We start from the raw sequence: 10,826 nt of genomic DNA, 5'->3' as shown, positions 1-10,826 counted from the left end.
ATTGATAGGACAAGTAAAGAGGACACAAGTAAGGATAAAGAAAACCTCAATAGCACTATAAAACAATTTGATCAAAATTGCATTTATAATATACCCCGTTGAATATCAAATGTATTTTTTTAAGAACATTTACCAAATAGATCATATTCTGGGTCACAGAACAATTTTCAATAAATTAAAAGGGATTCAAGTTATAATAAATTTGTTTCATGACCAAAATGAAATTAAATTAGATGTCAATAACATAAAAATCTCTGGAAAATATCCTAAATATTTGAAAACAAAAAACACACTTTTAAATAACCCCCAAAATCATGGTGTAAAGCAAGAGCAAAATTAAAAATTAATTTGAATGGAATAAAAATGAAAACATAAAATTCTGTAATATGCTACTAATTTTTATAGGGAGAAATGTAGATCACAAAATATATTTAAAAAGAAAAACAAGATCTCAAATCAATAGCCTCTGCTATTGTTAAACCTTAAAAAAAGGTTAAACCTTAAAAAAATAGAAAATGAAGAGCAAATTAAGCATAAGAAATGAAATAATAAAACTCAAATTGAAAAGCAATAAAAGAGAAAACAGAGGACAAAAGTAATTTAAAAATAATAATAAAATCAAAAGCTATTTCTTTGAGAAGCTTCACAAAATTGATAAACCTCTGACTAATCAAGAAATAGAAAAGTCCCAGACTATTAACATTAGGATTGAAAATATGACATCACTAAATATTATATATATATATAAAGTATAATAAGAGAATACTAATAAAATATATGTTACGTCAATAAATTTCCGGTGGTTCCTTTCTGGTATATAAAAATGTAATTTTGTTTCTTGGTCTTATATAATGGAATCTTGCTAAATTCACTTAACAGTTGACCATTTAGATAAATGGACAAATTGAAGAAATAAATTACAAAACTCATTCAAGAAGAAACAAATAACATAAATTGCCTTATGTCTATTAAAAGAAACGAATTTGAACATTCCTATAAAACATACTCCCGACCCATATGGCTGGTGAATTCTACTAAATAGTTAAGGAATAAAAGTTTTATACAAACTTTTCCAGAAAATAAAAAATAAGAAATTGCACAATTCATTCTATGAGGTTATCATTACTCTAGTACAAAAACCAGCCAAACACAGTAAAAAGGAAAGAAAATTTCATGTCAATTTCTCTTGTAAACATGATGCACAATTTGTGTAAGGCATAAACATAAACAAAACAAACAAGTTCTTTAAAAATTTTAACAAATGGAATTTAGCAATGCATAAAAGAATGCATATCGGTGTAACATTTTTAAAAATCTATAAATGTATTTCATCATATTAACAAAATAAAAAATAAAAAATCATACGACCACTTCATAGAAATAGAAAAAGCATCTGAAAAAATCCAACATTTTTTTCAGTTAACATATCTCAACAATCTAGGAAGGAAAGGTAACTTTCTCTACTTGATAAAGGTTATTTATGAAAAATCTATACATAATATACTTAAGAGAGAAAAACTAAATGGTTTTTCCTTAAGAGCAAGGACAGGCCAGAATGTCCTCCAACATTTTACTGGAGTTTCTAGCCAGAGAAATCAATATAGATTGGGGAAAAAAATAAGTAAAACTGTCTTTATTTAGACAACATAATTATCTGTGTAGATAATCCACTGAAATCAAAATCATAAAAAATTATTAGAAGTATTAAGTGAGTTTAGCAAGATTCCAGTATGTAAAACCAATAAACAAAATTACATTTTTATGTACCAGAAAAGAACCACTGGAAATTAAAATTTTAAAAGAAACAAAATCATTAATCAAAGTATCAAAAATATAAAATAATAAGTGTTAAATCTGATGAAAGGTGTAAAAGAAAGATCAGTACAATGAAAACTAAAGAAGACCTAAGGAGAGTTTTTTAAAAATCTAACTAAATGAAAAGATATACTGTGTTCCTAAATTAATAGACTCAATATTCTTAATATGTAAATTCTCCTCAAATTTATCTATAGGTTAAATGAAATCTCACTTAAAAATCTCAAGTGACTTTTTTGTAGAAATTGATAAGTTGATTCTAAAATTCTTATAAAAATGCAAAGGACGTAGTATATCCAAAACAACTTTGAGAAAAAAAAAGTTTTCGGACTATACTATCTAATTTCAAGACCAATTTCATTAATCAAGATTTAAAAAAAGGAACTGCAATCTACACCTTCCAAAATATACAAAAATTAATTCTAAATAAAGCATATAACTAAACGTAAAACCTAAAATGACAAAAAATTTTGAATACAACATAGGAAAAAAATTTCATGGACTTAAGAGTTATGTAAAGTTTCATTAGATACGACACCAAAAAAAATCTATATCAGGTAATATTGATAAACTATATTTCATTATAATTTTTAAAAAATAATTTAAAAATTAATGCATTGTAATTTTAAAATTCATTGTTATTTTTAAAATCTGGTTTTTGAAGACACTGTTAAGAGAATGAAACCAAAGATTGGGAAAAAAAAGTTTGTTAACCATATACCTGACAAAGGACTTATATCTACCATATATAAAGAACATTCAAAATTCAATTATATAAAGACAAACTATCTAATTTTAAAAATAGTCAAAGATTTAAAAAGACATTTCACCCAATATTATATATTAATGGCAAATAAACGTGAAAATATTCTCAAAATCAAATGTCATTAAGATCATGCAAATTAAAACTACAATGATATGCTACTACATACCTATTAGAATGACTAAAATTTAAAAACCTAATCATGTCAAGTGTAGTCCAGATATGGAGCAACTGGAACTCACACTTCTGGTGTAACCACTCTTGAAAACATTTTGACATTCTTTTTAAAAGACAAATATATACCTATAACCCTATAAAATTTGAATATTTCATCTCTAGAGACAGGAAAGCATATATTCTGACAAAGACACACACCTTAATATTTATAGCAGTTTTATCTGCAGTGACACAAACTGGGGAAAAAAACAAAATGTCTATCAACAAGTGAACGGAAAAAGTAATTTTGGTATACTCAAACAACAGAACACCACTCGGCAATAAAAAAAAAAGAACTACTGATACAATATGTTTGACAATCAAAAAAATTGTGCTGAGTGAAAAAAGCCAGACTACTAAGAATTCAGATTGTATAATTCTGTTTATATAAAACTTTAGAAAATAAAAAACTAGTCTGTAATTACAGAAATCAGATCATTTCTATATATTAGTGGCTTGTTGAAGACAGGTTTGTGGGCAGTATGGGGGAAACAGAGAAAGTCAGGATTGGCAAGAGTCGGGGAAACCTTCATAGGTGGTAGATATGTTTCCTGCCTTGATTGTGAAGATGGTTTTATAGGTATATACATATATCAAAACTTATCAAATTTTACACTTTAAATGTGTGCAGCTTATTGTAAGCCAATTATACCTCAATAAAGCTTTTTAAAGAAAAAGAATTCGCTGTTTTCAAATCACTACTATACCTCTATAATTTGAAAAATCTTTGATTTTATTATCTATTGCTAGTCATAGTCTACAGACCATTGTCTGATTTTGTCCTTCACACTTGTCAAAATTTAACTTGAAATTGCATTTGGCCTCTGTCCTCATCATGCCTGTTCTTTTTTTATCTTTGTCCAGAAAATTGCCCATGCTAGGAACATTGTCGCAGTCTGGTCCTCTAGCCATAATTCCTCTTCAGGCAATTTAGCTGTTAATATATTTCCTTGTTTTCTTTGCATTAGAGGAAGGCAAGTTATATCACCCTCTCTCATTCATCTTACAAGTCTCTTAGGTTACATATATCAGATTCAACCCATGTTAAATAAACCTTACATATATCCAGGTTCAATGGAGAAAACACATAAAAAATGAAAGTTTAATAATGCTCACTAAACATTAAGGATCTAGAAATGTTTGCCACTGGTGTATCCTAACTTGTTATAAGATATAGATTATTACTTATTTCACAAAGCAGTTAAAACCAATCTCTTTGGACTGTTTATCTACACTCTTTGAGGACACAAGGCCTTGTCTCTGAAGCATTCTCAGTGGAGAGAGAGTGATTCGTCTCCTTGTCTGCATGTATAAAGATTTCTGAGATTTCCATTCATCCTATCAAGAATCAAAGGAAAAATAGCAACTCCCTTACACTCATCAAAAGTCTGATGCTTAAGAATTATTTCCTTCAACCTTAAAAAAATATATATTTCCTCGTTCTCTTAGGAAACTTAAGTCTTAAATAGATCAAACATCTGATGAATTGCCTCGTTTTAAATTCTTTACTTTTTGTTTCCTTTCTTTTAACATATTTTAAAATTCTAAATTAGTTAATTTAAATATGTACCATTAAATTAAGCTAAAATGCATGATTAGATAATAAATAGATTTTACCCAACGTCTTTCTAATTTCTTTATATCATGTTTTGTAAAATTGTAAGATTGGGAAGAGTTAGTTTAAATCCCACAAATTCATAGGATCTTGAAGTTAGAATATTAAAGATTACCTAGTTCAAATGAATATTTGCTCATCACTTAATCCATTTCAGTTTCAGATTCTCCCTATCAATAATAATAATAATCCTCATTTGCTAAAACTTAAGTGTGGCCAGTGATGTGCCAATGCCCTACCAATATAATTATTTTAATCCTCCAAAGAATACAGTGAGATGGGTCTTACTATGCAGTTTGCACACTAAGAAACTGACACCTAAGAGTTAAAGATGTTTCTCTCAGTTTTGTAACTAGTAAGGGGCAGACTTGTGGTTTATGTCCAGGTCCACATGATGACATAATCTGCGTTCTTACCCACTGTAAACCATATTGCCTTCCTATAAAATAAGCAGAATATGAAAATTGAATGAGATAAAAGGTGAAAATGGGTAGTACAGTGCTTACAAAATGGACTTTTAGGAAACGTTAGTGTTCTAATGCTGTTTGAGCATCCCTCAACAGGTGGTCAATTTATCCTCTACTGAAATTCTTATGGTGACAGAAGGTTAACTATTTCACATTCTGTTCCATTTCTGGATAATTCCAACTCATAGAAGATGCTTTCTTATACTGAGCTGAAAACTGCTCCCCTATAGCTATCACCTCTTTGACCTATTTCTGCCCTCCAGTTGGAATATTGATTGCAATTTCATTAAATTTAGAGCTTAATTTAGGGAGAATTGGCATCCTTACAATATTGAGTCTTCCTATGCAAGAATAATTTGAAACTCTGATTAATTCAAGTTTTCTTCAAAGATTTCCTGCACAGGTGATTTCGAATAGGGTATGCCTTTTGGTGGTACTGTGGAATAATAGGAAAAGGGTGACTTTCATTTCAAAACAATTCAGGTTTAAATTCTGGATCCATCTTTTACTAAATGAGAATTTGACTTCTCTGAATCTGTTTCTTAACTGATAAAATGGAAATAAAATCATCTACTTCATATGATTGTTGTATGTAAAAATGCTTTGCACAGTATCTGGAACAAAATTGATATTCATTAACATTAACTACTATAATTAATATTGATCGTCCAGCCTATTTTCTAGCATTTTGAGAAAAGACTCTACACACTCTTTTAGAAATCTATAATAACGTGTCATAGCCTTCATTATCAAAATATTCTTCTCAAAATAATAATGACATAAGTATTTTGCGTTGTCATAGTTTTCTTTCAGAAGATAAAAATATATACAGAATAAAGCTATTGAGAACCCAGGATCTTGAAATAGACACAACTGAGCTTCAATACAAACTTATACATTATTAACTGTGTAACTTTGGGGCAGTATTATCACTTGTTTAGGCTTAGTTTCCTGTTTGTTAAGAATGGGGGTGGGGAGGAGATACTATCTACCCATAGAGCTGCTTTGAGTGTTAAATGAGACTGATACATACTGATTCTTGCTTCTGTGAGTATTAAATGAGACATACTAATTCTTGCTTCTGTGAGTATTACATGAGATAATGCATATTAAAAGCATATGTAGTAATGGATATGTTATTACAACTATTATTGTAATTGTTATTTCTCAGACCAAGCCAGATTTGTAATAAGATCTATAAAACGGATTATAGAACCTGCAGAACAGTAGTTCACTCCCTTGACATAGGCTGCTTATTGCGAAAGTCTGCTAATCCCCATAATTAGGTTCCTTAACTAAACTGTCACTTGCTTTATTTATCCATTCTAAGAAAAATGTAGTTTTTTTCTACAAGTCAGAACTGGAAAAAGGCAGAGCCCAACAGAAACTTTTCAAGGATCTCATTTTTTTTCCCTAGCAACACAGGATGTTATTTTCTGGGATGAATCAAGGCAAAAATTATAAAATAGATGACCTCTCAATTCCATTTTCTATGTTCATTCATGCTTTATTCTCTTCTCTGTGCCATTTTATTATCTCCTTAAGACCCTGTACCCATATCTCTTATGAGCACTAAGCACTCAGTATTGTACTATTGCCACCATTCTCTTTTGAAACCGATGATTAGATAAACTAATACTCATCAACATGTCTGTAAATACTTGGCACTACTTTCATGTAGAAGATAAGGAGATATACTAGTATTTCTTAGTCACAAGGTTGACTCTATAATATGAACATTTTAGATGTTGCAATAAGAAAGATAATTTAAGGTGAAGAGCATTTTAATCTTATTTCTGAGGAGAGTTCTGGACTTGGTTCTAACTAGACTACTTCTGTCTTTTGGCAATTTCTCATAAACTATTCATGCAGGATTTAAAAATGCAGATGTTTCATACACATAAGAGAAATAACTTATATTTTAGCAAATCTGGGCCCAGATAAAGTTCCTTTTCCTTTCTGCTCAGTGAACACCCTCCTACACACTATATAAAAAGGAAAATTTCAACTGATTATATTAGTTCTTAAGTAGAAACCTTTGTAAGGTAAGAACAAATGCTGATTGTTTTATTTTGTTATATATGAGATAAACTGTTTTAAAAATACTTGTACCTAAATTAATTGGTTAAATACAGTTATTTAGTTTATCTGTATATTAACATGGGCTTAAAGTCTTATTTCTCCTTGTGATAAAGGAAGTATTCCAGGATTCAGAACACAATGAAAATATGCATAGCCAAATAACCAGATTATAATTAGTACATTTTGTGTCTTTATTTTAACAATGGTTAAAAGTCTAAATGGTTACTTTTTAAAAATGGTTGTATAACTCCCCTCAGATTCAGTATTTACTGGAACAACTTAATGGAAACTAAAAAAACTTAATTATTTTCTGACTAAGGAATAATGCTCAGGAAAATAAGGTTTTTTGTTTGTTAGTTTTAAACATTATTCTCAAGAAAATAAACAGGTAGAGTAGATTGGGTTATTGAAAGGAAGTCAGTAGTCCTAATAGTAAGTTATTCTGTGGTTGTTCCTGTCTTATTACATAAATAATGAATTTAACTCAAGTGAAACAAAGTCAAAAGTTTCCACTTTCTCTCAGAACCAAATAGAGGCTCTCATTTATTTATTACTGGGACTCGTCCTCAGCTGGATCTCAACCCTAAATCTCAACTTGTTCTCAATTGAATAAATAAAAGATCTTAGTCTACTCCTGTCCTTATACACAAGTAGTGAATTGTATACGAATTAGTAGGAAGAATACAAATTTTTGATCAAAACACATTGTGAAACACCTCATTTTTATATTTCATATACTCTGCTATAGCCAAATTTTAAACCCCCTAGAAATTTAAAGTAGTCATTTTATATTCTAGTTTCTGCTTTGAGTAACAATAAAAACAAATAATTGTACTCAAGAAAATACTTGATGGTAACTTTTTTCTTTTAAAATAGGAATCAAATTGTTAAAACCTCACATCTTAACTGGCACAAAATAATTATTTAATAGGTAAAATTTATTACTAAACAATTTTTTCACATGTAAATGTAGCAGATATTTTTCTAAATAGAAGTCACAGTTTACATACAGACAAAGATCTTTAAAGTTCCGCAAAAAGGTTGCATTTATAAAGAGCAGAATTAGAAGCAGGCTTTGAATTAATTACTGAGTGAAAACTCAAGCAAATTCTTGTTCATATGCATGGTGAAGCTGTGTCACAGGTCCAAAAATGTGTGTGTGTTGGGCCAGCAGGTGGTGGGGGTTAATAACATTTATTAGCCTACTAGGTTCCAGGTAACTTATGAATATCATTTCATTTATTTTCAAATAATATCTCACTAATTTATTATTAACATTATTTTAAAGATGATGAAATTAAGGGTCAGAAATAAGAGAAGTAATATGCCCAAATTTATAATGTTAGTCATAGATAACTTTGAAGAAGTGGAGACAGCATATAATCTGGTCTGATCTGATTCTGATGTTCTTGCTCATTTCAAAATTTGTTTATTCAGTAAGCATAGAAGCAGATCTACTATGGCTCTGGCTCTTTGCTGCTAAGTTATGGAGATCTTTAAAAAGATAATCAAGAGAACCCTAATTAAACAAGAAAAAAATAGACATAAACACTATTTCACACTCATAGGAAAGCCTCCTACCACAAGAGCACAAGAAATGATTAAAGATGTGAGGTTATCAAAAAAATTTTGTAAGCTGGAAAATAGGCTAGTGATAACTGACTTAGGTTTCAGCAATTTCCATTCAACTATATTCCTAAATGTCAGGGCCATTCTGAGCACTCGAGTTCTTTTCTGGGAAATTTTCTCAGCATTTCTTTGACAATGTCTTTGCTTCCATTTTCTCTCTTCTCTCTTTCTGCAACTCTTTATGTTACAGGTTGGAACTCATAAAAAAAATTATTCTCTAATTATCTTGTTTTTTACTATTTTCTTTCTACTTTCTAAGATATTTCCTCAACTTTACCTTCAGACATCAATTGTCGTGTTTTTGGTGGTGTGTTTTGTTTTTGTTTTTGTATGTTAACACTGTGTTATCATCTCTTTAAAATTTCTTTACTATCAATAATTTCCAAATGTTTTTGTTGATTTTTCTGAATATTATTTTTGTAAAAAATAACATGCTCTTTTATAATAAGTTCGATATTTTCTCTTATTTTTCTGAAGCTATTACTATAGATTGTTAATTAGTTGATTTATATAGTTGTTTAATATATGGATTGATTAACTGATGAGGTTGATTCTTTCCCCACTACTAAATTGCTATCCCTCACTACTTCTCCCAAAAACAAAAGCAGAGGTAAATCTTTACATATTTAGGAGAAATTAGTTTTTCTTCTTCATTCGAAGAGAGGGCTCTTGCTTTAGATTGCTGAGGGAGCCATTCATTCCCCCTATCATAACTACCATGCACTGAGCAGTTGCTATAAACCAGGCAGTGTTCTGAGTGCTTTGCATTTACTATCTGACTTAATCCCGATTATAAACCAACAGTTTAGGTATTCTCAGCATTTAGAGATGAGAAAACTGAGGCATGGATGGGCTTAATAAAATATGCAATATTATTTAGGCAATAAATGGCACAGCATAAATTTAATCTTATCTTGAAATCAGTTGAGAGGCAACATTCTGATTAACCTAAAATATAATACTGCCTCTTCTTCTCATCAGAGAGTAAAAGGAAGCAAGATTGAAGCTGTGCTAGGCTCATCTCACTACTGCTCCTTAAAAGTGTTCATGCTCTGAAAGATAGGATTAGGAAAGAGAATAAAAAAGATGAAATGTTTTCTTTTTCAAATGAAACAGGGGTAATAATCAGAGGGACAATATAAGAGCTCATTAGCTCTTAATGAGAAACTCTGATTTATTGGTAATGAAGGGTGGCCTCAGTATGTCCAATGTCTTCTAATGTGCAAATGATACTGAAATGGCAATGAAACTTGGTCAAAAATTAAGTTAAAACAGACACAAACAGAGGTCTGCATACAAAAAAAAAATGAATATGTAACAGAGCATAAGATATGCTTTCAGATTCTACACTGCAACTAACCTTTAAGAAACTATCCTTCGTCAGTTTTAGCAAGGTATCAAAAAAGAACATTCAGAATTATCTGGAAAGGCTATTAAAATGTTCCTTCATTTTCTAACAATATATCTATATGTAGCCAGATTTTATTCACATACTTCAACGAAAACAACATATTTTCAGTTGATTAGATGAAGATACAGATTTGAGATTCCTCCTATTTTTCATTAAGCCAGATAGTAAAGAAATGGGCAAAAATATAAATATCAATACTCTCTTTTTTTTAAGGCAAGGCAACCCTTGGTTGACCTCACAGATTGCAAGAACCTTGTCAGTTTATAATCCTTTTTTTTTTTTTTTATGCCTACAGCACCTGGTCTTCCTAGGTGATCTCCCATCCAAGTACTACCCAGGCCCAACCCTGCTTAGCTTCCAAGATCAGACGGGATCAGGCTTGTTCAGTGTAGCATGGCTGTAGACACTTACTCTTTTTTTATTTTGGAAATATATTTGTTTTTATCTGTTTTAATTTCTAATATAGTAAATCCCAATAGATATAATCCACATTAAAAAAAAAAAAACCTCTTTGGAACCCTTGATAATTCTTAAGAGCCTAAAAGGATCCTAATAACAAAAAGTTTGAGGACCACTTAAATAATATGGATGAGGTTTCTAGGGTTTAAAAAGAAGAAAACTTTAAAATAATTGGATACTTTAAACATCAAAAAAAGATTTATGTATTAGAGTAAAATATGTATACTTCACAGCGCTTAAGATATACTACGCATTATCTTAAAAACTTTACTAATATTAACTCATTGAACCATGTGCATAATTTTATGAAGTAAATACTATTATTATTCTCTTTTTACAGATAAGGATACTAAAGCATGAGAAGTTAAG

At 29.9% G+C, this 10,826-nt stretch overlaps 1 pseudogene; it reads right to left on the bottom strand.

Moving 5' to 3' along the window:
- Positions 1-10,284: 10,284 nt before the first annotated feature.
- LOC112470435 lies at positions 10,285-10,403 on the bottom strand (annotated as a pseudogene).
- Between the last annotated feature and the right edge of the window lie 423 nt (positions 10,404-10,826).

The sequence above is a fragment of the Pteropus alecto genome, unplaced genomic scaffold, assembly GCF_000325575.1.
Source record: "Pteropus alecto unplaced genomic scaffold, ASM32557v1 scaffold3, whole genome shotgun sequence".
In the NCBI taxonomy this organism is placed as follows: Eukaryota; Metazoa; Chordata; class Mammalia; order Chiroptera; family Pteropodidae; genus Pteropus; species Pteropus alecto.
Note: the sequence above shows the minus strand (reverse complement) of the source record. Positions and strands in the feature narration are given on the sequence as shown.